This window comes from Indicator indicator, chromosome 15 (assembly GCF_027791375.1).
Source record: "Indicator indicator isolate 239-I01 chromosome 15, UM_Iind_1.1, whole genome shotgun sequence".
NCBI lineage: Eukaryota > Metazoa > Chordata > Aves > Piciformes > Indicatoridae > Indicator > Indicator indicator.
Window position 1 is genome coordinate 4,962,098 of NC_072024.1, and position 26,058 is coordinate 4,988,155.

Genomic DNA, 26,058 nt, shown 5'->3' on the forward strand with positions numbered 1-26,058 from the left:
AGGGTGCTTGGTGTTTGCTTTTTAGTAAGTTCATCCCCAAATCCAAGCTTCCCCATTTGGGTGAAGGTGCTCTACCATGAGCAATTGCCCCCCTACTCCAGAAAAGAACCCCACAAAACCATAGGAGAAGAAGGGATTTTGATGTGTTTGAAGCTGAGGAGGGTGGGGCACACATGCTTTTTGGCAGGGCACTGTTTCCCAATGCCTATTTTGATGACTTCGAGCAGGTTTTGTTTGCAGGTAATGCCTGGTACCGTGTGATCGCTGGGGGAGGGATGCAATACGAGGAACAAAACCTCAGCTCTACATTTTGCTTTTCCTCCTTTGCTTTGCGGTGCCTGGGTTTTGATGTCTTGCTTCTCAGAAGGCTTGACGGTAGTAATAACGGAAACAGCAAAAAAATGTCAGCTTGACTACTGTCTGCGTGTCGGCACTAGTCCAGGGAGTTTCAAAGGGATGTTTTATTGATTCTGTAATTGCACAGTAGAATGGACAAACTGAACTGTACCTCAGGGCAAGGAAAGCCCCTGTCTGAACGGCATCTGTTGGATGTATGCGCTGCTGTAATTTGGGCAGGGAGTGCTCGCTGGGCGGTTTGAGCCAGGGGACTGAAACCTGGGCTTAACCCTTTCCTTGTAGGTGATGCAAACTCTGGGTTTGCCTTCTGATGCAGCCTGGGTGAAAGATCCCCTCCAGGGGTCCCTTTCAGCACTGAGGTGACTCTTCAAGGATTTGCTGGGATTTATGTCAGGGTTACTTTTCAAAGGACATTTGGCCTGTGATCTTTCTCCTGGTGCTATCCTTCCAAGTATTTGCTTCCTCCTATGGGACCCTGAGTCCACAGCTGCTTCTCAGAGCTCAAAAGTCAACCTGGGCTGCATCCCCAGCAGTGTGGGGAGCAGATCTAAGGAGGGGATTCTGCCCTTCTACTCTATTCTGATGAGATCCCATTTGGAATATTGTGTCCAGCTCTGGAGGCCTCAACATGAGACAGACATGAATCTATTGGAGCAGGTCCAAAGAAAGCCATAAAAATGATACGAGGGCTGGAACTCCTCTGCTGTAAGGATGGGCTGAGAGAGTTGGGGTTGTTTAGCCTAGAGAAGAGAAGGCTCCCAGAAAACTGTATTGTGGCTTTTCAGTACTTAAAGGGGTTGATAGGAAAGCTGGGGACAGACTTTAGCAGGGCCTGTTTTGATGAGACAAGGGGCAATGGTTTTAAACTAGAAGAGGGGAGATTTAGGCTAAAGAGCAGGAAGAATTTTTTTACACCGAAAGCGGTGAGACACTGACCCAGGTTGCTTAGAGAAGGGGTGGATGCTCCATTCCTGGAACCATTCCAGGTCAGGTTGTCTGGGGCTCTGAGCAACCTGCTTTAGTTAAAGGTGGACTTGCTGACCTCTAAGGTCCCTCTCAATCTAAACTGTTCTATGTCTCTATAACTTGCAATGTTGCCTCACTTGCAAAATCCACTTTTTAACTGAAAAACTGGTCTTAATCTCTGATGAAATAATGCTTGTGTTATAATGCTTGTGCCTGGGAACTGGTAACTTCCTCTAGCACAAGCTGATTACTTTCCAAAACTGAAGGAGTGGACTGAGCTGTTTTGCTAAAACAATTGCAAATTAAATTTGTAAACTTTTGCTGTTGCCATATTTTTTCACTGGCATGCTGTCTGTGTGCTGTGTCTTTAATTTGGTGAGAAAACAAATCAATTAGGCTAACCTACAGCAATTCAGAGACGGTGGGGAAAAAATGAATATGCACTGTCTGGACTTGATACGTGGGTGCCCAGGGTTTCTGTCCCAATTATTCTTCCTTATTTCTTTTAGCCAGCTAAAGCTGGGTATCCTGCAAAGAGCAGTGCTTCATCCCCAGGGCAGAGCTCACAGAAACAAGGGGTAGAAGGGCAGCACGGGAGGAAACACTGTCCAGCCTGAAAGGACTGTAAGTTTGAGTTTTTGGTTTCACAGTTTCAGGTTAAAGGAAGAATGACATGGAATGGGGACACGGATGTTGCTGGCAGTGTGCCAGGCCTGGGAGGGTGGCAGCACACACAGGAGCACCCAACTGGAGCTGACGCTTCACTGGTTCCCAGCAGATCCTAGTGGTTTGCCAACCAAACCCTGATCCTGGAACTTCTTAATTATAACCATGATTAGGTCATTGTCTTCTTGGGATTGAATTAGGCAGATGGGGCTGAGCTTAGAGGGTGAGGTGCTATTTATTTTTGGAAGTCATGCAAAACCTTTAATGTGTTGCTTTGAAATCTTGATTTTTAGATGCAAGGCTCTTTCAAAGCAACTTGGTGGAACAAACCTGCAGCACCGTTCTGTCCTGTGCTGGATTTTAGTAGGCTTTACAAGCAGACCAGTGTGAAATGAAAGATGTGCACTTCACTTTATGATATTTTTTGTTGATGCTGCTGAACCTCTTTATCTGGAGCCTTGCATAATGTAATAACATTCGTAGACCAAAATAGGCACTTAATTAATATTAAGGATGTGGAGCACTCTGCCAGTTCCCCAGAATGAAAAGTGAAGCCCATCTTCAGTAACGTGCACTGCAGAAATTAACTGGGAAGAATCCTGCATCTGGGGTCTGCTCAGTTCTCTTCTAATGGTTCAGAGGAGTGTAAGTTGTATACTTGCAACAACAGCTGTATTTTGGGGCTTTTGCCAGAGAAAGAGCTGTTTTTTCCTGCATTGGGAAGAGAGATTTGTTGATTAGTGGAGGGGGGGGAGTGCTGCCCCGTGCAGCTGATGGAGTGGTCTCAATACCTAATTAATCACAAGTACACTTTGATCAAGTCTAAAACTCTCACTCCTGTGGAAGGAGGAGTGAGACCTTGATTTGTCATATTTGGTGGCAGTAATTTTAATATGTAGGTGAAAGATGGCTTATCTTTATCTGATTTTGTAATAAATTCACAGCCAGGGTATCAAAAGTCTCTAAGATCAGTAGCACTGATATCAGTCTGGATCTGCTGTGGTGTAAGGCAAGGGGCTGATGAGTGCAGGTGGCATCAGTGCAAGGCTTGTTCTACATCAGCTTCCTAAATCTGGAGAAAGCTTTATTAAGAGCTGCATGGAGGTTAAAATATCAGACTATGAACTAATAGTTTAACATTTGGCTGAGTCTTTCTCACCTTCCTCCCCCAACATTGACTTTTGTCAGATTGCTCATAATTTCAGTCTCAGTGATCTGACTCTGTTGTCTTTTTTTTTTTTTTTTTTGTATAAGAATGGTGAGGTGAGTGTGCCTGAAAATACAGAATGTGCACTAATATTTCCTGTGCCACATCAGATCACCAAAATGACTAAAGAACATCCTGAACGCTAAAATTCTCAGCACATATTTTCTGTCAACACTAACACTGAAAAGGAATTGCCCCAGCCAATCAGACGTGGGAAAACAATGACTTAGTGACCTAGAAAAAGCTGTATTTCCCAATTTTTGCAGCATCTCTGTTCTGCTTTGCAAGGAAAGGTGGCCAGAGTCAGGATCTGTGGTAGCACAGTGCTTGGAAATCCCAAAAGCACTCTGGGCACATTGATGAGAGCGTTAGGAGAACCGATGCAGAGTGCTAAGGGTAGTAGCCATGGGAAGCAGGCGTTTTGCCAAAGCTCTGCTGAATATCTCTCTGCTGATAGAAATCATTCATGCTTTTTGGCAATGACTGTTGCAATAGTATCTGTAGCTGCTTTTGTGATGCCCTGAGTCCATTGATGACTGCCTGCAAAGAATAACAAATAATAAAAAGCTTGTCGAGTTCACCAAGTAATTGCTTGCTGGGTACTTAACAGCTGCTCAGGAATAGTTTCAAGAGCATCCTAGTCCTGTCTTCAGAAAGATCTTTGATGGAGATGTAGTTCTCCAGAGTTGTTTTAATTAACTGTGGGCTCCTGACATCCTACCATGTTTCTGAAAACCATACTTGATTGCCCAAGAGGGTCATAATCAAGAGCAGCTTGTGGTGTCAGGAGAGCTGCTAAAACAGGAGCTGGCTGAAAGGAGCATGCCAGCTGCATGGTGTGCAGTAAGAGGACATCCTGAGCTTGGGGGAGCTAAAGTGTGCCCCCTCTGCTGTTCCCCAGTTTTCGGATCTGTTTTTCTTTCGTTTATTCCCTTTGTCCTCAGGACAAGCACTGCCAGGCAGCCAGCTGTGTGTGCAGGTGGGTTTTGGGTGCATCAAGCCATCCTTGCTCACCTCTAAAACCAAAGGTGACCATAGAGTGCATCTCTCACGTAGCAGGGCGTGAACATCTCCCTCACTACACTGGGAGCACCGATGATCAGGGATTGCCAGGCAGCTGGAAAGGTAACATCTGCTTTTCATAGAATGGTCTGAGTTGGAAGGGACCTCCAAAGGTCATCTAGTCCAACCCCCTCTGCAGTAAGAAGAGGCATCCTCAACTAGATCAAGGTCCCCTATTGAGCCTCATGTTGAATATCTCCAGGGATGGGGCCCTAACTGCCTCTCTGGGCAACCTGCCCCAGTGTTCCACTACCCTCCTGGTAAAGAGCTTGTGGCCAGCATCACCAAAAGCAGTAGAAACGAACTGGTTCTTAGTTGGGCACAGTGTGGTGCCAGACCCTGCTTGTGGGACAGCTGCTGGTGCCTCTCTTGTTGCACAGACTCCACGTAGCTCTTTGAGCTTGCTGCTGGTTTGTTTTGCTGCCTTTTTTTTTTTTTGTCTCTTTTAAACCCACCTTAATTTAATTATTTCTGTTCCTGGAAATTTCTGTCTGGTTTTTGATTGTAAGAGCTGGGGGTGTCTGAAAGATTAATTTATCCCTTTGGACTGTGGATGGGCATCACTGCTATTTTATAACTGTCGATGGTGGTTGTAAGGAGCAAGGAAGGATGCAGTAAAATACAGTGATGCTGACAGTGTAGAAATAGTGCATCTTCTTGCTGTTTGATATTTTGATAGAAACCTTTTATCACTTTAAAGAAAAAAACTGGCTGTGTGTCAATATGATACCTTAAAAACAGAAGTAGGAAACTGCAGGCTTTTAATTTGTGCCATTTGAACCCTCTTACCTTGGATGAATGCAGCGTGTAAATTATAGTTCCCATGAGGTAAAAAAATCAGTCAAATGCTACTTAACCTTTACTCTGCCATGTTTCGTGTTCCATTTGTGCTTAAGAGAATATATGCGCACGCTTTCATCTCGCTACCAGGCGAAAGCATCCTGAGGCTTCCCGTAACGACACGAATGGCTTTCAATTCGGATTGAAGGTGAGCAAAACCGCTGTCGGCTCAGAGATCTTGCAGCTGAAGTGGTTTCAGAAATTTTGTTTACCCTTCAGAGGTGAGGAGCTGCAAGAGGTTATTTTTTTTTGTTCAGCAGAGCTGCAGCGATTGCTGCCGCTTGACAGTCTACCGGGCTGAGAAGTTAATGCCACGGCTCCTATTAGGACTGATGTATTTGCGTGGTTGTGCTTGTGTTGGGGTATTCCTAGCTTAGAAGGCTGTCGTCCAAAGTTGATCTCCTCCAAAATATGGGTTTGTATTTTTTTCGTAGTTGTTCCAGGAAAAAAGTGTTCATCTCTTGGAGTTGTTTAATAGAGAAAGTAGCTTCTCTCCATGATAATTTCCTAGTAAAAGAGTCGGAAATTTGTCAGCTTTGATGCTTGACATGCAAAATACCTGACCCAGAACCCACTACATTTCCTAGAAAAAGTTTTCTTTTGACTTATGTGTTTGGATCAGGTTTTCAGTTCTCAGTGAAGCTTGTGCCTAAGACTGCACTCTACATAATTTCCTAAATGATATTAATGAGAGCGTGAAAGATGTACCTTGGCACTGTTTAGAGACACTTAACTCTTCTATTTTTGGAAGAGCAAGTTTTCTCGTAATCGAAAGCAGAAAGGAAATTCAAGATGTTTTCCCAGTGAACGTTTTCATGTGGAAAAAAAAAAACCACAACGAAAGAAGAAAATTGGGGAAATGAGACATTTGTTCAAAATAGCAAACTTCAGGGTCTGTGCGATATTTGCATTCTGTTAATTCAAAACAGTTCCTACAAAAATAATAATTAAAAAAAAATTAAGATATCTCTTTAGTAGTGAGCTGTAGTGATTACAGTGGGAACACTTGCACTGGGAGGCAGCTCACAGCAAACTGTCTTTGGCCAAACAGAAGCTGAAGCAAAGGATCAGTATTATACTCTCACCTGAACACCTCTTGGTCTGCTCACCTGCCTGTGCTGGAGACTCCAAACTCAAATTATATTTAATAATAATAATATTTTAAACACATACTTTTTTTTGCTTAGGGAAATTAATTTTTCTCTAACATTAAGATGCTGAGGGGACTAGAACATCTCTCATGAAAAAATGCTGAGGGACTTGGGGCTTTTTAGCCTGGAGAAGACTGAGGGGGGATCTTATCAATACTTAAAGGGAGGGTGTCAGAAAGATGGAGATAGTCTTTTTTCAGTGGTGCTCAGTGACAGGACAAGAAGTAACTGGCACAAACTTGAACACAGAAAGTTTCATCTAAACATGAGGAGGAAAATCTTTATGAGGGTGGTAGATCACAGGAATAGGCTACCCAGTGAGGTGGTAGAGTCTCTTTCTTTGGAGTCATGGCAAACCTGCCTGAATGCCATCCTGTGCAACCTGCTGCAGGTGAACCTGCTCTGCTGGGGTTGTGGGATAGGGTCCCTTCCAACCCACCATTCTGTGATTGCATGGAAGAGGAGCAGTGAAGGGATATGTGCAAGCTGGCATGGTTTGTAATGCTAAAGTTGGCCACACTGGATATCTTATATATTTAATTAGGTACACTTGATAGAATATAGAAATATTATTAAATTTCACACTTAACAGGACAAACAAATCTAAGAAATTTATTACATATGTTCAACATGGCAAAACAAGAGCCCATAGAGGAAGTTTTAGCTTTAAACAAGCTTAGTTTTAATCATAATGACTCATGTATACAGAATCAAATCCTGTGTGTTTATTTTAATTCTTTTTTTTTCCCTCACTTGTGAAGCAGAATTCCTGCTCATGTCCATGAATTGAGATCTGTGGGTGTTCACCTGAGTAGAAAATGAGTAAAAATGGAGGAAAGACCATGAGAATTGGCTTTTTGTGTAAGTGTGCTTTGAATAAATAAAAAATACTTTAAACTGCCTTGAAGCAGTGAGTGAGAAGAGTGTGCTGGATTGCAGTTCTCCTCCACAGCCTTTGTGTGCTTTGGAGAGTTTTTGCAAACAGCCTGGCTGGTGTATTTTATCCCTAATATGGAGTTGAGAGGGTTGATCAAACCAAATGCTTGCTTCTTCAGGCCAGAAACTTCTTGATGTGACCAAAAGGAAAACTAGAGGGAGGGGAAGAAGGAAGGGACTGGGAAAGCCTGGACTATTATTTATATAACCCTCCAGGAACGGTGCTGAGTATTCTAATTTGTAAGAGCTGAGAAAAGTGAAAATTCAATGTAAATAGTTCAGAACTGCTTTGATTTAAGGAGGTTTAACTAAATGTGAGCTCCATTTAAAAACCAAAATAGAAAATGGTTGCAAAGTGTGTGTTTTCAGGGTTGGTGTTAGATGTAGAAGCCTTGCTGACTCCATGTGGTTGTCAGTTGTGTAAATAATGAAACTGCAAAGTGTGACTTTCACTTGTGGACAGTCCCTGTTTTTCCCCCAACCTCTCCAAAAGCCCAAACAAGACTAGAGAGAAGTTTCAAATGTGAAAAAATGAAACCCAGTCTTTACTGATGCTTCTTGTATGAAAACAGTCAGCAATACAGGGAAGGAGCTTGCTCTGGCAAATGGTGCAGGACAGAGTTGTCCCTTTCCAGGGCAGCAGCTCAGCTGACCTGGTTTTAGCAGCAAGGATAAACCATTGCCATCACTGACCATGTTGGTACCTTCACATCTTGGTCCAAGCCCTGTTCTGCGCAGACTATTATGGAGCAGGCAACATCAGACGATGCTGTTGTCACTGATCTCCATAAAGGACTAAGTAGTTAGAGAAAATCTTTAATCATGGGAGAAAAGGCAGGAGCTGACTGAGGGATGGGTGCCTAGAAGGCACTAGGAGCATCAGGACACCTGGAGATACAGTCCAGAACTTTCAGTCCATGTTTTTCTGCATAGCTAATAAAATTTTCAAATGGAAAAATCACTCACAAAAACTCTGCAGTGAACCGCTTGCAGGCATGGGAGCAGCAGGGAACTACTGAGCTTGTGGTGATGGCCTCTTTGATGGGGGTATTGTACTGGGAGAAAGGTGGTCAAGCATGCAGTGGACTGGGAACCAAGCACCCCAGGTTCCCTGCAAAATTGAATTTTTTGTTTACTGAAGGTTTTCAAGAACCTTTTGTTTGTGTTAATGTAAGAGCATAAAGCATTTTTTGATATTTTTGGAAGTGGAAAAATATTCCTGATTTTTATTTGTCACATATCTGAAAATAGCCATTTCAGCAGAGCTTGTTTGCACAGACTGGATAGTAGTGAAGTTGGGAAATCGTTTGACCTTCTGGTCTGAGTGATGACCAGCAGGAACACATTGCAATATTGGTATGACAAGGCTTTAGGTGGCTTAGTAATGTAAACGAGGCTGGTAACATGAGCTCACTGTATTTTTCAAATATGCTTATTTTCTCTAGCAGTTCCCCAAGTATTACGCATAAGCCAGCTATGCAGCTGGACTGGAAATGCCTTCTGGAGCTTTGCAGTTGACTGTGGATTTTGTACATTGGAAAGCTGAGAGACTGCATTCTGAGTAATGCACTCTCTGCGAAGCAAGAAGCGTGCTCTAACATTTAAAGAGCCTTTCGATGGCTCCAAGACGAAGGTTGTGGTGACGATTCCCAGTTCTGTGGCCAGGGCCGTGCCCCTCGGCAGAGGTGTGCAGCTGCGTACGTACAGTAAATGCAAAGATCTCTGAGCACCTTGGCTATTTTGGGAAAATGCTCAGACAATACACCAGTCTAGTTTTGAAACAGCTTCAAACATTTTACCACTGAAACCTCTAAAGCAAATGTTACAGAACATGCAGCTTGTCTGTTTATCTTCTCTAAGACTATGTGAAATCATATGTGAAAAGCGATAAGAATCACAGTATCTCCCTTTGGTTGCTCAACATGAAAAGCTGATGAAGAGACAGTCATTTAGAAGGCATTCTTTAGAATAGCTGCAGAACAGATAGGTTTGCTAGGCTGTCTCTGTAGAGAATTGAAGGTGAGATTGTAACCCAGGAATGTAGGTATGGTCTTTCTTTTAAATGTGGCCCAGCAATAGTGAGGGCTTTGGTTCAGCTTAGCCATCTAACCAGGAATGTTTCCAGCATTCCTGGAGTCCAGTCTTTACCCTGTGCTCATGTCTGTGCTCATCTTCCTTGTTTTCAGACACTGTTCCAGGGATCGGGTGGGTCATGTTCCTCAGTGCATGTCTGGCAGTGATGGGTGGGGAAGGTCACTGGGTTCCCAGTGTTCACTCTGGTGCTTCTCTGCCTTGGCAGCACACTGGGCATGTCAAATCAAACATGCATAAAGAAAATATAACCAAAAGAAAAAAAAAAGTTGATTTCTAATCCTTACATGGTTCCTAACACAGAGTAAAGTCCCTGTACTAGTGAAGTGGTGTTCTTATGGATGAAGTGGGTTCTGCACAGAGCCTGGCAGTAGGAACTCAATACAGTGTTTTCAGTTGCTGTCATTCTACCAGAGAAGAGATAACCTCACTGGACCCTTGTAGTTCCCCAGAACATTATGTGGGAAAAGATCCCTCAGTTTTTGTTTTTTCCTACCCCTAACATAGTGATAAAGCATCTTTTGTACATGAACTGACTTCACTCCTCCATGAAGGTACAAATAGTAAGGGTGTGGATAAGACTGAAGTGGAAAAGAGGAGCATGCAAATCTTTCTTCATAACAGAAATACAGAAAACAAATGTTCTCGGCTGCTTGAGTGTGAATTAAACTGAGGATAGAATTTAGGCATAAAGCTGTACTCTCCTTCCTGAGCAGGGAGAGCTTCAGGGAATGGGTTTCTCCATCCAGGGGGAAAAGACGTTCTATGGTCCCATGGGCTTTGCAGAGCTCTCCCAGCTGGGTGCGGAGCAGAGGGGCTTTCATTGTTGCAAGGACCCAAGGCCAGGCTTGAGCCCAGCATTCAAATTCTTTTTCCCTTATGTGTTTTAAATACTTATGAAGTAGCTAGGCTTTTCATTACTGGATGCACCTCTTTTTATTAAGACATTTTCAGAGAACTTACATAGAAAATATTTTAATATCAACAGTGTTACTTTAATTGGTCTTTTATTGTTATATTAAGTAACAGTGGAACCAATTTTAAATTTGCTTCTGTGCTACAAAATCCATACTTGTACTCCTGGAGCAGTTAAAACTCCAACTCATTCTCCTGTGCATGAGTACAGCTGACAGGCAGGTAGTCACACAGAATGGTGTTTTGGAGGGGTGACTGTTGGCCCTGGCTGCAGGAGCTGATACAGTTTTCTGTACTGTAGTGATGGGAAGAGGCATTGACAGGACGTCAGATTGCTTGGCTTGCTCCCATTCCTAGCAGGAAGAAAAGAACGGTGATGGAGCTAAGATTTTCCAAGGAGACCCTTACATCATGGGGTAACATGAGGGATGGGATGTACACAGGCAGAGGAGGAAGAATCTAATAAAGAGGGTGTAGCAAGACAGCTAATCGTTGCAGAAGCATCCAGGTGACTGTAAACCTTTTCATAGAGTCATAGAATTGTTTTGGTTGGAAAGACCTTCCAGATCAAGTCCAATTGTCGACCTCAGACCACCATAGCCATTAAACCACATCCTGAAGTGCCATGTCCACACGTTTCTTAAGCACCTCCAGGGATGGTGACTCTACCACCTCCATGGGCAACCTGTTCCAAAGCCTTATCACTCTTTCAGTAAAGAAATTCTTTTCCTCATGGTTCAACCAGCTCTATGGTACACTACAACTGAAAGTGCTTGCATGAAGATTTTTCTGTAGGTTTTTGTTGTGTTTGTTTTTTTGTTTTTTGTTTTTTTTTTTTTTTTTCCTGGAACTGTTTTGCTGGTGTTTATGATCTGACAGCAGTAGTGAGTCACTGTATCAAAGTTGCGGCCAGGAAAGGAAAAAAAAAAAAAGGTATATAGTGAATGCTAAACGTTGTGGACTGATGCTGCATATGGCAACACAAATAAGAGTGCTGTTAATGGCATGCAGCTTGGCTCTGTACCTGCATTTGTTTTTAAAAATCTTAACAAGGAAGGTGATCTGTTGTTGTTTTATTTGTAGGAGTAAAGCTAGGTGGGGGAAGATTCTCTTGTTCTTAACAGCATATGCTGAATTTTATAATAACACCCAAAGTGATGGGTTGGGGAAGATGAATGTTTTCCAGTTTCTGAAGTTCTTGAGTATTGCCTTAAGTCTGATTTACAACTAAAGATGTCTTTTTTGTTGGCATGACTGTGAGTGTAGTCACTGTTATTCTTATTTTTCCAGTTCTCTACCTTGTTTACAATCATCTGGCAAAAGTGCATTCCAAATTGGAACAAATGCTCCCAGGTGTTACAAGCTTCTCTGCTCCCTTTGTCCATATTTAATCTAATCCCAAATTAAATGGATGCTATTGATTAGATTTCTTTCAAATGTGTATGGGTTACTCAGTGTGGTGAAATGTTATTCTTTTCTTGTGTGAGTGGTGTATAAAAGATGAAAGTATACAATTAATTTGCCTGCAGTTTCTTGAAAATTGTATGCTGGATTTCTGTGAATGCACTCTATGGAAAAGTACTTCAAGCAAATTATTGTTATTTACTGTGGATTTTTACCTGAGTATTTTAAGTCAACAATCATATTTCTTTTTGGTGCTTGATGGCTTTTTTCTTTTTAGAAACCTGGCCATTTCTTTCTTCAAATTGGTGGCCCTAATACTGATCTTCAAAGGCATCGAATAGTGCACAGTGTAACTTCATAGTGCTGTGATGCTGTGGCATCAGTGATGATAAATTTGGTGGGGACATGAGTAACACGTGACAGAATCCATGCCAGGAGTTAAAGTTGATTGTTGAAGGTGGATCAGCTGAGGGTGGCTTATGAGAGCCACGTGGGTGGTGTTGCCTCCCTCCTTCGTGGCTGCAGCCCATGGGGTAGGTACTGCTCTCCAAGAAGAGCAGGGTTACCAGCTGTGGCATGGCCAGCTTTGCTAGCAACCTGCTAGTAAAAGTAGAAGTGTGCCCCGCCCCTGCTCTCCCCACAAATGCACAAAGCAAATCCTGAGCAGCAGGCATGATGCTTTCCTGGGGTCCTTTTTCCTTCATGTTTTAATTGAATAAGTGCCACCAGTTGGATGGTCCTTGAGTGATGGAACGTTACACATTGTACTAAGGAAACAAAGTCTGGCACAGATGAGGTCCTTGTGTTTTCCTCTGCATTGCCACCATTATGTGATTTTTTTTTTTTTTTCTTTTTTCCCTGGGCCTGAATCTGCATGGCAATTGCTCGCCCCAAGTATGTGTGAGCTGCAGTGGTGACCATTTCTGGTTAAACATCACCATGATCCCCTTGAGGTCAGGCTTACCCAGGCTGCTGGATGCTGCTCCTCAGAACTAAACTCCCTGGAAAAAGCCCCCAGAGTGGTTATATTTCAGTGCTGCTAAGAGGGCAAGAGTCTCTTACCCACTTTCAAGACAAAAGATGTGGGAGAGAGAGGGTTATTAAGTAGGTGTGTGCATTATAATGGATGATTTATCTGCTTAGTATAGACCATCCTCGTGGTCACTTAACTGTTGGTTCATTTAGGCTTTTGTTAAATGAATTAATTGGAGGAGAGAATGTCCTTGATTCATTGCATTGGATTAGCCAGGCAAACCTTGAGGTAGTCTTGTCTTTATTTCTTGACTACAATTATATAATTATAATTGCAGTTTCCTTCCTGCAAAGAGTTCCTTTCAAAACAAGCTCTCTTCTCCTGATGTACAGAAAATGATGTTTATTATGGTGAAATGCAAACCAAGATTCAGTAAGCAAATTGTTTTCTACCTGGAGACTTGATCTGAGTGTCAGAGACTGGTTTACAAGGCAAGGAGTGGAATGGTGCATGGTCCAGGAGCCTTGAAAAAGCTGAAGATGTATTGCAGATCAACAAGTACGAAATAAATGCTGTCCTGAAAGACCTTGGGTTTCGGTTCCCTTTTGAAGGGTAGAAACAGTACATGAAGGTTGAAAAATGTCAGAGCAGTCACCTCTGTCAGCAAGTAAATGGGAAACCAGCAGTGATAAGATATTCAAAGAAGGATGGAGGGTACTGTCCTGGGCATAATGCAGTTTGTCTGACCTGTAAGTCAGGTTCACTGGGCAGTTTCAGTTGTGAGGTGGGGCTCGCTAAACAGAACAGATTTTTCTGTGAGAACAAGACCTTCATTTGAATTCTTCAGCGAAGCCTGGCAGGCATTACACGTGTCAGTTCTTCTGCCTGCTTCTGCAGAAAACAGGAGATGGTTCCTGGAGGTTGGAGTCCAAGTTGAAAAGTAGGTTGGATGAAGCCTTCTGGAGTTCACCTCTGTAGAGTTTTCTCATGCAAGATACCCAGAACTCATATAGGACCAGGAATATCTTTCCCTCTTTTTATTCCATTGTTTGAGAATCACCTTGGCCCTGGGGGAGCAGACTTCAGTTAATGTGGTTTTTCTTCTCTCCCTGTAAGAGACAGCAAGGTATAATGAAGTATTTGAAACTTGAGGTGGGGGCTTAATCCAAGGAACACCAAGAAGCTGGCTGTGCTCCTCACTCTGCACCTTCTCCAAGTACAACTCCTCTTGGTCTGGTCCATATTTGAGTTCCTAAGGTAAAACCAAGAAAAAATTGGTTTTCCAAAGGGGTAATGTTGAACTAACAGTACTGGGAAATTTAGAAACAGCCTGTCCTCAGCAGAGTTTCCTTATCTGCATGTGCATGATTTTAATTGACGGCTGTGGTGGATTTGGAAGTCATAAAATCACAGAACAATTGCCTAGATTGGAAAAGACCTTTCAGATTATAGTCAAATCATTAACCTAATACTGACAAGTCTTTGACTAAACCATATTCCTAAGCACCACGTCTACATGACTCTTAAATGTCTTCAGGGGCTGGGGACTCCACCGGTGCCCTGGGCAAGCCATTACAGCTGTGATCATCTACAGCTCTGCGCTCCAGGTGGGTCAGGCTGTCGCGCCAGGTCAAGTGAAAGTCTGTCTTTTAACTTGTTGAAAGTGCCTAAATGTAAGCAAAAGGTCCCTGTCAGCCGTGTTAAGGATAAGAATCCAGCCCATGTTTTCCTGTGGAGGCACATTTCTAACCACTTCATTAGTAACTTAAAGCCATTTGTCTTGAAATCTTCCTGTTTTGTCCAGCAGTGGCTGTTTGCTCACTTCATGTTTTTCCAGACAAGGCATTTGTAGGTGGCTGAGAGCAGAACAGACAGTTTGATCAATTCTCTCCTGCTTTCATACACTTACAGTTTTATTTAAGTTTGCAAAATGGGAAAGAATGTGAGCAGGAAAAAAAATAGCAACATATGATTGAAGCTTTCCTCCCTTTCTTTCTCCTTATGGTTTAGGTGAAAGTCTTTCAAAGAGTAATTCCTCAGTGCCTTTCTTCCACTAGTCTTGCAGGCCTCTGGAAGATGTGTCCTACCTACATGCTCTACCCATCAGTAGCATATATTTCAATGGCAAGAGTCAAGGGCTGCTTCCAGGTAGACAGCACCAAGCTCCACTGATGGCAGACTATTGAATTTCTCTAATTTTTTAAAATTTATTTTCCCCCCTTTCATTCCTCTCCTGACTTGCCTTGATCCTTTTTTATGTCAGCCTCGTGATTGCTTTTTGCCAAGCCTTGGGACATGAGATCCCTTAGAGGCAAGGGTTAATGTTGTTTGTTTGTAGAAGAAGGGTGGGGAGTGCTGCAGCTGGGCTGAGATAAAAGGTACCACTGGGAAGTGGTTTTCTTGGCTGGGGAAGGTAGAAATGCTTTTAGCCTTGTGACCCAGTTGACTGGCTCCAAGCTTCATGCTGCTGTGAGGTAGCAGGCCCAAGGGCAAGGGCTTATTCTGTGGTTTTCAGTGTGGAAGAGTTTCCCAGGAGCTAGTGTATAATTTTCACTCAAAGGTTCATCTTTGTTATTCACACAAAGAAAGTCCTTTTGTTGTGGCCCTTCATCAACAGACCTTGTCTGAAGTTTCCCTGCAGTGTCCAGCCGGAGTCGCTTGTTTCTGTGGGCCTGTGCCTGGCAACATAAAACTTGAGTGATTTGAATTTTCTCTCCAAATAAGAGTAATTATTTGTCCAAATAAGTGCCACACGTTTGTCACATGCTTCTTTTTCTTTGGGACTCTGCAAAATACCAGTACTGAATGTGTTTTCACTGCACAGCAGTTGGTGGGAACACAAAATGGGAGAGATACCACCTAAATCACTAACTTGGTGTGTTTTCGAAGTAGAGGAATTGAGCTAGGTCTTCTTTTAATTCAATTGCATGTTGCCAGACTCCGTCTCTCCCGTGCCTGTACCATAGTAGGCATTCAATCCAGGATGTATCTGCAGTCATCCATAGCATCTCTGCCACCTAAAATAGGCCACTGTAAGAGGAATGGCTTTGGTGGAAATTTTGCTTTCTCTAGATTATCCTATTAGACAAACCACTTGGCTGGAGGTACCTCAGCCAGGTAAGGAGTGGAGTGATGCTCCAGGATGACAGCAAAAAGTAGGTGAGGTTTTGTAGTCATGGTTAACAGGAAACAGGGGAGACTATAACAAACCCAGAACGAAAGCAGAAGTGGGTGTTTGGATATCTTGAGAGATGGTTTTCCTATGGTGGGATGAGGGGGTGGGGAATACACTGGGCAGAGAAAGGTTCGAAGATTGAGAAATAAACTTTCCAGAATGGTACCTGCATGAAATTTGGGGCACTGTAGCTCTGGCTGGTGTAGAAGAGCTGACGTGAGGTTGCTGTGTTTTCATTCAGTGTGGTTCTTTGGGGTCCTCTGTGCGATTGGTTTTCACAAGCAGGGAAGGGAAATTGGACCTTTGAAGCAACAAGAATGCTTTCTGAAACCATCTTTGTGTGTTATAGGTGCTTACAAAGCCTCATGTTTGTTTTGCCCCACAGGGACTCCGAGGGCTGGTTGCCAAAATACAGCAACCTGCTGGAATCCAGATCTTTTTGAAAAATGCTCAAACCTGTGTTAGCTTCTGTGTGGAACACCCTCACCTAGTCTTGGAGGGGATAATGATCCTAAAGCAGACATTGCAAAATGAGGAGTGATTTGTTTGGAAACCAAAAGAATTCTCATTATTGGATTGGTTACACAAACAAAGTGATGGGCAATAGAGATGGGCATCCTTTGGGGTGGCTTGCAGTTTTCCTGAGCTATGTCTACATTGCTCACCCATGCATGGCAAAAACAGCAGGTCTGTGGAGGGAAGGGCTGGTGGCAGCCACCCTGGGAACTTTCCAGGGGTTTTTCACTGTCCCAGGCTTGATCCAGTCCTGTGGACTGAGAGCCTGACCCTGAGACAGGGGCTTGAAATGATGCTCCTGGAGCTGGTCTGGTTTAATCCAAGAGAAACTCAGTTGATGGTTGCTGAGACTCCTCTGTGAAGTGAATGGAAGTGCATTAAGTTGAAGGCTAATGCACTTTGTCCCAAAAGCATTCTCTGGGTTTGAACTGAAATAATAAAGGCACCTTTGGAGCCTGCCAGTGCAGTCAGGCCCCGGTCACTCTTCACGTGTGAATATTCCAGCATCTGAGCTGGTTTAAATGACACCTTTGTTCTGGGTGAACTCTTAAACTTCCCATGTTTATACTTCAATTGCTTTTAGAAAATTCCTAAATGGTAGAAGAGCTATTTCTGCTTGTGGTGTGCTGCTTTCCAAGCCATACAGGCTACACAGACAAGTTTCCTAAACTCTTTCCAGTACCAAAGTTTCTTCCTCACTTTTTTTTTTTTTTGCTAGTGCAAGGGTTGTTCTTTGAGATCTTTGATGACATAATATGTACTTACATTTCAGAAAGAATCACTTTCATGAGAAGTTAAAAAAAAATAAATATTATAATCAGTGAAGGATCATAAATAACTTTTATGTCTAAATCAAGCTATTAAAAGCTTTTTTATTTTTAAGTAGATAGGGGAAATAAAATAGCTGCATAGTTCATAAAGTGGTATACTATTACTGCCTGCTGTGCCCATGAATTATGCCAGCTTTTTACACTTGTGAAGTAAAAAGCAGATTAGAACTGTGATCAATGTATTATCCTATATTTCTTATTGTGCATTATATTTCCTTTTTGAGAACCTATGTAGACTAAATGGCTACTAATGACATAATTACAATTGTTTGTCACCACAGTAATGTGTGATTTCCTATCTCATCATGAAGATGTAAGTTAGATAAAGGAGGAGTTTTGGCAGGAAGACAAAGTGCAGTGATTTATTGAAGACCAGATGTGGTTGTTAAAAGCTTTTTTTCTGCAGAAGGCTCAATTGAGTGATGTGAAATAGGAGCGAAAGCTCCGATCCACCCCAGTCAGTGGTTCTGGGTGTGAGTGACACTGCCGCTCAGAGGAGCGTGACAAATGAGCGCCGTGTTTTATTGTTGTGGACAAATTTATGTTTGAATTTAAACAGCATAAAAAGTTTAAAATTGCTCGTGCCATTTAAAGTGGATGTTTAAAGGAAATAATTATGCTGAAACGGAGCGGATGACTTGAAAACCTCAAATTCCATGCAAGCAGCTCAGGATTGTATTAAGTCAAAGAATCTCAGGGTTTGAAAGGAGAAAGGTTACTGAGGCGATTGACAACAAAGGCAAGCGTGGTGGAATATTAATAAGCCTTGTTTTGATGCAGGAAAAGTATAAGTGTACATCAGCATAAGGCCATCAAAGTCAAGCTGAGGACTTGCCTGTATCCCCCCACAGAGGCTGGCCTTCACGCTTCCTTCCAGAACGGGTGGCTGCTCCTAAGGAAGGAGGAGCGTGCACACAACGGCTGCTGAGCATGGCCTTGAAGTCATCTGCTGGCTGCAGGGAAGTGAGGGGCAAAGCCTAAGCAAGGGCAGTTAAGGAGGAAATAATTTGTTCTTTAGATCTGAACTTCTGCGCTGAACAGCTCGGGTGTGTTTGCAGAGGAACTGTGGCCAGCCCCTGTCCCATGGGAACATCATTACAAAGCTTTTCCCAGTCCTCATGCAGCATGATCTCTTTGCTTCTCTCATTTTGGTGTCTGGGTGTGCAAGTCGCCTGTGGCAGTGACTGCTTTCCACCACCTCCTTGGCAGCTCACACCTCCTGGGTCTTCCTCGGGACCTGGTGCTTGCAGGAGCTATGTCAGACTGCTTGCACCCTTGGGGCTGCCTCTGGTGCATTGTCTGTACTGGCTTATGTGTTTTGAGGCATGACTGGGTTTTGGTCTGCTTGCAAATTGTGATGTGCATCTGTTTGTGTTAGATACAATACTGTTAATTACTGATAGTGATTAATATTAGTAATTGTGAATAGATCAGTAGTGATGGGGAACTTCTAAAGGCAGACCACCTTTCCTTGTCTTTTGTTGCCCTCAGCTGTTACTCTGATTGAAACTCACGGAATCCCAGAATGGTAGTGTTGGAGGGGACTGGTGGACATTCTCCAGTTCACATCCCCTGCTAAAGTAGGGTCACCCAGAGCAGGGTGTTTGGGATCACATCCAGGCAGGTTTGGAATCTCTCCAGAGAAGGAGACTCCACAACCTCTCTGGGCAGCCTGCTCCAGGGCTCCAGCACCCCCACAGAAGAGTTTTTTTTTTTTTTTTTTTTTTTTTTCTTCTGTTCAAATGGAACCTCCTGGGTTCTGGTTTGTGCCTGTTGATTCTTGTCCTGTCACTGGGCACTGCTGAAAAGACCTGGCCCCATCCTCTTGGCACTTGCCTTTTAGATAGTGATGAGCACTGAGAAGATTTCACAGAAGTCAAGATGCTCAGGCTGGGAGATAGGATGATAGCTTTACTATCTCTTCTGCCTTGATTTTAGGATCTTTATGCTTACCTTGTCTGCTTATGTCCTGCTTAGATATGTCTCGTGTCTTGCTTGCTAGACATGGCAGGTGGTTGATAGGTGATAGAGAGGGAACAAGAGAAATGTTCAGAGAAGCAACTTCTGATAAGCATCTCAATTGCTTATATATGTGTCTTGTGGTCTGGGAATTCTGCTGAAGTTCCCTGAAATTGGTTTTATTTGAATTATCTGGTGCTGCTCTGGTTAGGCACTTTCCTGGCTTTGCAGCTTACTGTGATGATGCTTTCCACTGAAGCCAGTACAGCACAGAAGTTTGGAAGGAATATTAAAATAGAATAAAACATCATGCAGCCTTTTTTGGTCAATCCCTCATCAGATTTTGGCCTAAGATTTTTTTTTTTAAATTATTTTCTTTTAATTGTTATTTTATCTGAACTGGTAAGCCCATCCCCTTTTATGAATAGAGTTTAAGTAACTTTGAATTTCTTGTCTTCCTGTTTAATGCAGACCTTTATCATTGTTGGCAGGGTAGGGAAAATGCTATTGTCTTTAAAGTCTGGGATAACCAAAAGTCTTGTTTGAACACATTACATTTAATGACTTTTAAAGCAGCATTTTTCAGATGAATTTTTATTTTCTTCTCTCCTTTGTCTTCGTGTTGGGAGCAGGGGGGAAAAAACAATCAGAATGTTGTTTTCCAAATGAAATGCTTTTTCTTTTTCTTTTTTTTTTTTCTTTTCCCCACTCTGTGTCCTTTTTTAAGCCCCTCTTGCTTTCCTCTCCCACAGAAATAGATCACATTGCTACAAGCATCACAGATTCATTGTCAAAACGCCATGCTTGGCATGTCAGTGATAGAAATCAAACTGAAATACCAGTTCTGGATTGCTTTGCACTGTTGAGCTGAGCAATGGCAGGCAAAGGGGTTGGTGTGGAGAAGTCTTCACTGAGGGAGCACAACTAATATTTGTTACTTGTGAGATTTTTGTCTCCTTGACTTTGGTTGCCCTCAGGTGAATGGGCAGTTGCAGCAACTTATTTAAAGACATGGTGGAGGTCGAGGCAGCATTGTTTAGGGTCTCTGGTGGCTTTTTGTGTTCCCACGGGCGTCTTGAATATTGCAGTATCATCTAGTACCGTCAGGTGGAGGCATCTCAGTCCTTGGATTTCAAAGGGCAATGGTCAAGCAAGCCTGCCTCTCTTCTTAGGTTCACCAGACAACGGCTTTTTAAAGGGATGGAGATCTTAGTGGAATGAGAGAAGTGCATTTTGACATGAAAAGGAGTCAGTAGTATTTGGGAAGCTCTCAGTAAGCAAAAGAAACAAGATGCCCACAAAAAAATGGATTGCCTTTTTTCCCCCCCACGGTCTTCCTGTTGTCAAAACCACATTGCTGTTTGCTGGAGGTGGAGAGAGTCCACCTCTGATGCAACTAGAAGCTTTATTCCCCACTGGTATAGAGAAGGCTTTTGTACCAGTTTGTGTTGATAGGAAAGCCCAAGAAGCCCTAATGCCTCTTTAGGCAGAGGAAATAGGGGTGAATAACATAGGGAGAGGTGTGGTCCTCTCTTTGAGCAGGACAAAGGGAACTGTTCATTTTGGTAGCTCCAGCAGGATCTTCTAATGGAACAGCAATGCTCACTCTTGTAGTGTCCTGTGCTGTCTCTAGGGAGGGTGGATGTGCTTGAGTAGGATAGCCCAGATCTTCTGGATAAAACTCAAAAACTTAAGTTGCCTTATACAAAACAGGAGTTTTAGCACTTTTGGTGCTCCTTCCAGCATTGGAAGCATTTCCTTTTTCACCTGATGTTAGAAGAAGGGGTAAGAAAAAGCTGCAAGTGGGAAGAGTGGGGCCTTCCCAGCTGGAAACAGCATCACAGGCACCACTGAAATGTGTAACATTGAATAATAGCTGCGTAGAATTTAATGAGGTGGGGTGAGAGTTACTTCTGGGGGTAAAATCTCCCTGAGAAAGATTGTCTGCAGTATTCTCACTGCTCATTTTCACTTGTTTTGGTGTCCACTTGTGTGAATTTGGTAACATGCTTTGTGTGTAGAGCTTCTCAGCCGCACTGAAGTGATTCTGTGTAATTTGTATTCATTGTTAATTTTAGTAACTGCGCTGAGATTTGAATTACACTAATCAACTTTTCTTGTAATTTGTGCAATTTACATACTGTACACACACTACAAATGCAGGACTCCGATGCAAAACAAAGTTTAATTAGTGTAACAGGACTACAAATGACTGATTTCTGAGTGTGGAAGACATCTGTAGGAGCAGATCACAGCCCTAAAATGTCTATGGTTAGCATAGGCTCCTAGGGCTTGTAGATGAGTACAACCAGGACAATTATCTGTAACCAGTACTGTTAATCCATCAGTTGACCCACTTTCCCCAAATATTGGGCTTGTACATAAAAGAGGCACTGATGAGAATTTATGGATTTTCTCTGGTTGCTATCCCACTGATAGAAAGGGTTGGAGGATGCTTCTCCTTGAGCATGGTGTTCATCATCTGCTCTGGTGCTTCTGCCTCATCTCCATCAGTGTCCTCCATTTTACAGGTGTTTCTCTTGCTCTGTGGAACAGAGAACCCCTCCTGAAGGACCCATGGCCATTGATGTTCAGTGATCTGGCTGTGAACAGTGTACTGTTTTGGAGACAGTGTGAAATATGATCCTTTTAAATTAGTTATTTGTGGCTCCTGCCCTTTAACCCAGAATGATTTGCTTAGTACTTGTGATTTTACTTAGTTTTACAAGTGTATTTCTTTCTCTAGTTGTCTTGTGGAAAGACCTTTGAAGTGAAATGAAGAGGAGACAGACTGGTTACATAAAGGCAGTGAAACTGTTCATTTGACAAAATTTTGACAGCTTTAGGAAACAAAAAAAACTTGGGGCAAGAACAAAATAATTTTGCCTTTTTTGGTTGAGTGTGCTTCAGTTCTTGCAATATTGGATGGAATCTGCAGCAAATGAGAATCTGGTGAGCTTTACATGGAGTTCAGAAACTTATTTTTTCAAAAAATAAAGAGTACTGATCCTTTAGAGCAAATAGGTTTGTCTTCAGAAAGAAGTCCTTAGCTGAATTAACAGATGCAGAGCTGGTGAGTGAATAATAAACTGGAGAAAATGCTTGAGCTGGGGTGAGAATCACTCATGAGTCCAAACCATACATGGCTGTTAGACTGGCATTTCTACAGCTGGTTTGCTGCTAACTAGGTCTCATCTCTCTGTTTGCTTTAACTATGTGCAGTAGTTGTCCAGCTGAGCTCCATGAGATTATCTCCAAGTGTAAAGCCCAGCCTGCTCATAAATCTTTGTAGACCCAGGGCTTCATTTTGTATCTGCTCAGGCCCCATGTGTCTTTTCCTTGGGAATGCTCTTACTATGTTGGTTATGACTTAGGAGCTTTACTTTGTCATCCTTTCAGGGCTGTTAATAGCAGGGATAGGTTTTAATGTCAATTTTGGTAGGCATTATCTTAATGCCATTGTTAACTAATTAGCATCCATCGTACATTTGTCTATGACATCGGATGGGCAAGTGTAAATGAAATGGACTCTGAACGTTTTATGAGGTGTTATTGTGAAACTACTTCACTCATCATTACTTAGAAGCCAGGGATTTGGCCTTAAGTATTACATCATGTGGAAACCAGTAGACAAAAAAAAATGATCAATTTTTTATTAGAACAAAGTTTTAATGTAAGGCATTTTTAGATATGTGTCATGAATATGAATCATGTATTTCACACCAAACCTATTATGATTATTTTTCTACTTCAAGTTTTTGGTTTTTTTTTTTTTTTTTAGGGGGGGTATTTAAATACTAAATTTAATTCTGTGGTTAAAAATGATTCATATTCAAATCTATTTTTATGCTTTATAATTAAATAAGAAAATATTGCTTGTACCTACACTTTTACTCTTCTGGATCGTTTTATAATTATTTCTTTAATTTGACCCATAAAAACAGTCCATTTCTTCATTAGTAAATTACAAGGATATCGCAACAGAAAAATGAGTTTTGAAGGTGTCTTACCATATCTAATGGGAATTTGAGTTTGGGATTTTCTCATTTCTTTCATTTGTTCCTTTTGTAAAACATGAAGACACTTCCTAGGTAAATTAATCCCTTCAAAGGAGCAAAATAACTTCCTTTTTGGAAAGGGTTATTAAAGACTTATTCTTTATAATCTTAAATACCACTTCTGTTAGACTGAACAATGCCTGAAAAAATTACACTGGTTTAGAGGGGGGAAAAATGATTACCAACCAGAGCCAAGTGTATTACAATTATGTGATCATGGAAAAGTGAGCTTTCTACTGGGAAAAACGTGATCTAGATTCCCATGAAATTTCTAAGTTTAAGTATTTTTGTAAATTAGGTTGTTCCTAGTTAAACAGGTGGCTTTAAAGGCTGGTTTCACTGTTGTTTTAATCATAGTTTAGTTACCATGGAGAAATATGCAAGTTAGCATTTATACACAGAAGTGAAATTTATGCTGCATAGATAATAGCCTAAATTTAGCATGACTTAAGTTTACCACTTCCTTAAGAAAAAAAGATATGCATGTTTTATTATTATACTACCACACTATCAAGTTAATTTCTTTAAAATATTGTAAGATTTGAAAGTCAAATTTTTTTTTGTCCTGAAATGAACACCATTTTCTCATTTTTTTGAGCTCTAGCTTGAATTTAATTCCCCCCCCCCTCTCTCCCCCCCCTTTTTTTTTTTTTGGTTGATTTCTCAATTTTTAGTTTCAGATGAGTTCAGTGCCTGGTTTAGAGCTGGCTTTAATTGCACAACTGGCTGTTGAGGGATTTTGCAGGAGGGAAATCTTTGTTGTCCAATTTATGGAGGCCTTTCAGCTGCTTGACCCCCAGTTTATCAGAATGGAAATTTCTCTTACTGAACCGAAACAGTAGGGAGAGGGAAGAAAGTGGCGAGAAATCGGAATGTTGTGTCTTACAGAACAGAGCCTGTCCTGGCTTAGCTGAGCCTTGTGAGCCAGTGGAGATGCTGCGTGTCTTTGGCTGACCCGGAGAGCTTTTTCTTCTCGCCCAGCTGCCTTTCCTAATTTAACGTTTTATTTTTTTTTTGCCCTGTGCTTTTAAGTTTCGCAGTCCTGTCTGTAGGACCTCGCGGTGGAGCTAAGTTTTCAAGGACAAATGTAGTAAGAGTAGCATGATCCAACAGGAGGTCCCCCAGCACACCGAGTGCAGCAGATCCCTTTCAACACCAGCTGTTCTCACAGATATAGATTGCTGCAGTGAAATTTTCTTAATATAATTCAGGAAGCTCTAGAGAATTCTCCAAAACAACTGTGCCAACAAGGAAAATGTTGAATTTTTCATCAGCTGCCCAACACTGAGAGTTAGTGGGCAATCCGTTCATTCATGACCAGATGTTCAGTGTAGTAACGCTCTGCAGTTAACTTGAACCTTGTGGCCTGTTTACCGGTGTTTGCAAGGACATTGGCAGCAGCCAGGCGCTGGAGGATTGTGGCCTGAGAAGGTGTGAGATCCGCCTGTGTGTCGGGGGCTGCCTGGTTTTCCACCAGCAAGCAGACAAGGTAGGGAGTGATGGAGGAGGGAGATGGTGCAGCATCAATCATGACAAGGGCCTAGTGAGAACTGTTGTTATTCTGCAGCTCTGTTATCAGGGAAGAGCTGACAAATTTTCATCTTTCCTTCTTGGAAAGCAAAGATTAGCTTTTCCTTCCTGTGCATGGGGGGCTGATGCTTAATGTTGTGTGTCATAACTTTTTTTTTCCCCTTTTTTGAGGAGAAATCATGGGAAGGCAAGTGACTGCTGACTGCACGGTTGTGTGTTTTGTGGCGAATAAGGTCAGGGTGATGGTAACTCCACCTCAGCCCTGTCTCGAGCTCAGCTGAAGCACAAGAGTTGACTCCTGAGTAGAGTTGTCCATTTGCTCCAGCTCATGGTTTCTTTCATAAAGATGCATTTATGCCTTATGCCATTTCAGTGTGTTGTGTTAGGCACTAGTACACAGAAAAAAATAGTATTGAGTAGGAGTTCTGGAATAAACAGTGTGATTTCTACTTTGAAAAGGATTCTTCCTTTAAATGATTAACTGTGTTTGATTTTGGATATGCCAGCTGGCTAGAAGAGGAAAGGCAGGATTTGATAATGTTTAGGTTTTTGGTTTTGTTGGTTTGTTTTTTTTCCTTGGATGTTGCAAGAATCTTAATTCTTCCCTTCATTGTATTTCAAAATAATAAAACTATGGATTTCAAGGTGTGATCGTCACTGAACCACTATTATCTGAGGCTGTCGCAATAACTGCACTTTCTCAGGTTTCTTTGATTGAGCAAGGGGGGGGGGAAAAAAATCCCCTTTCTGTAGATGCAGTAGTTCAAGCTTTTAACTTTCAGGCGTACTCTCGAGGAGTCAAAAATCTCTCATGTATGTATTATTGAAAACGATAGCACTTCTGATACCATGTGCAGCAGAGGGACCAGATGGGGATGCCGCTACCTGCACTTACGCTTCCCAGCCCTGCACAGCTGCTCCTGCGAGTAAACGCACACCCGCCTTGCGTAACAGTAGCGTGACCGTCACCGCCCCTGGTAGGACACCCATCTAACTGTCATCTTCAGTAGAGCTGAGCCCTCCCAGCGATTGTTTGCTTTGGCACAGCTTTCTGGCTTGAATTTGTCAAGTTGCAGTGAAACCCTCCCTTTGCATTTCCTGCTTGGGGAGAGGAACCTTGCTGCATATTGTGTTCAGCCCTGGAAATTCATCTTTATTGTGCTTATGAAGTTGAGCTTGACCTGGCCTCTTAAAGGGCAGGGGAAAGTTTTGCAAACAACTCCCCTCTCCTCCCTCCCCCCCCCCCCCCCAGCTTAGAAACAGCAACAAGGAAATACTCTAAATGCTAAAGGAGAGGATTAAAAACGAGGGTAAATAAAAGCTCATTTTTCTCTCTCGTTTTTGTTTAGGTGGTTTTTTTGTTTTTTTTGAAGGAAGGATGGCAGTATAATAGTCTTGTTTCCATTGATGATAACTTGCTGA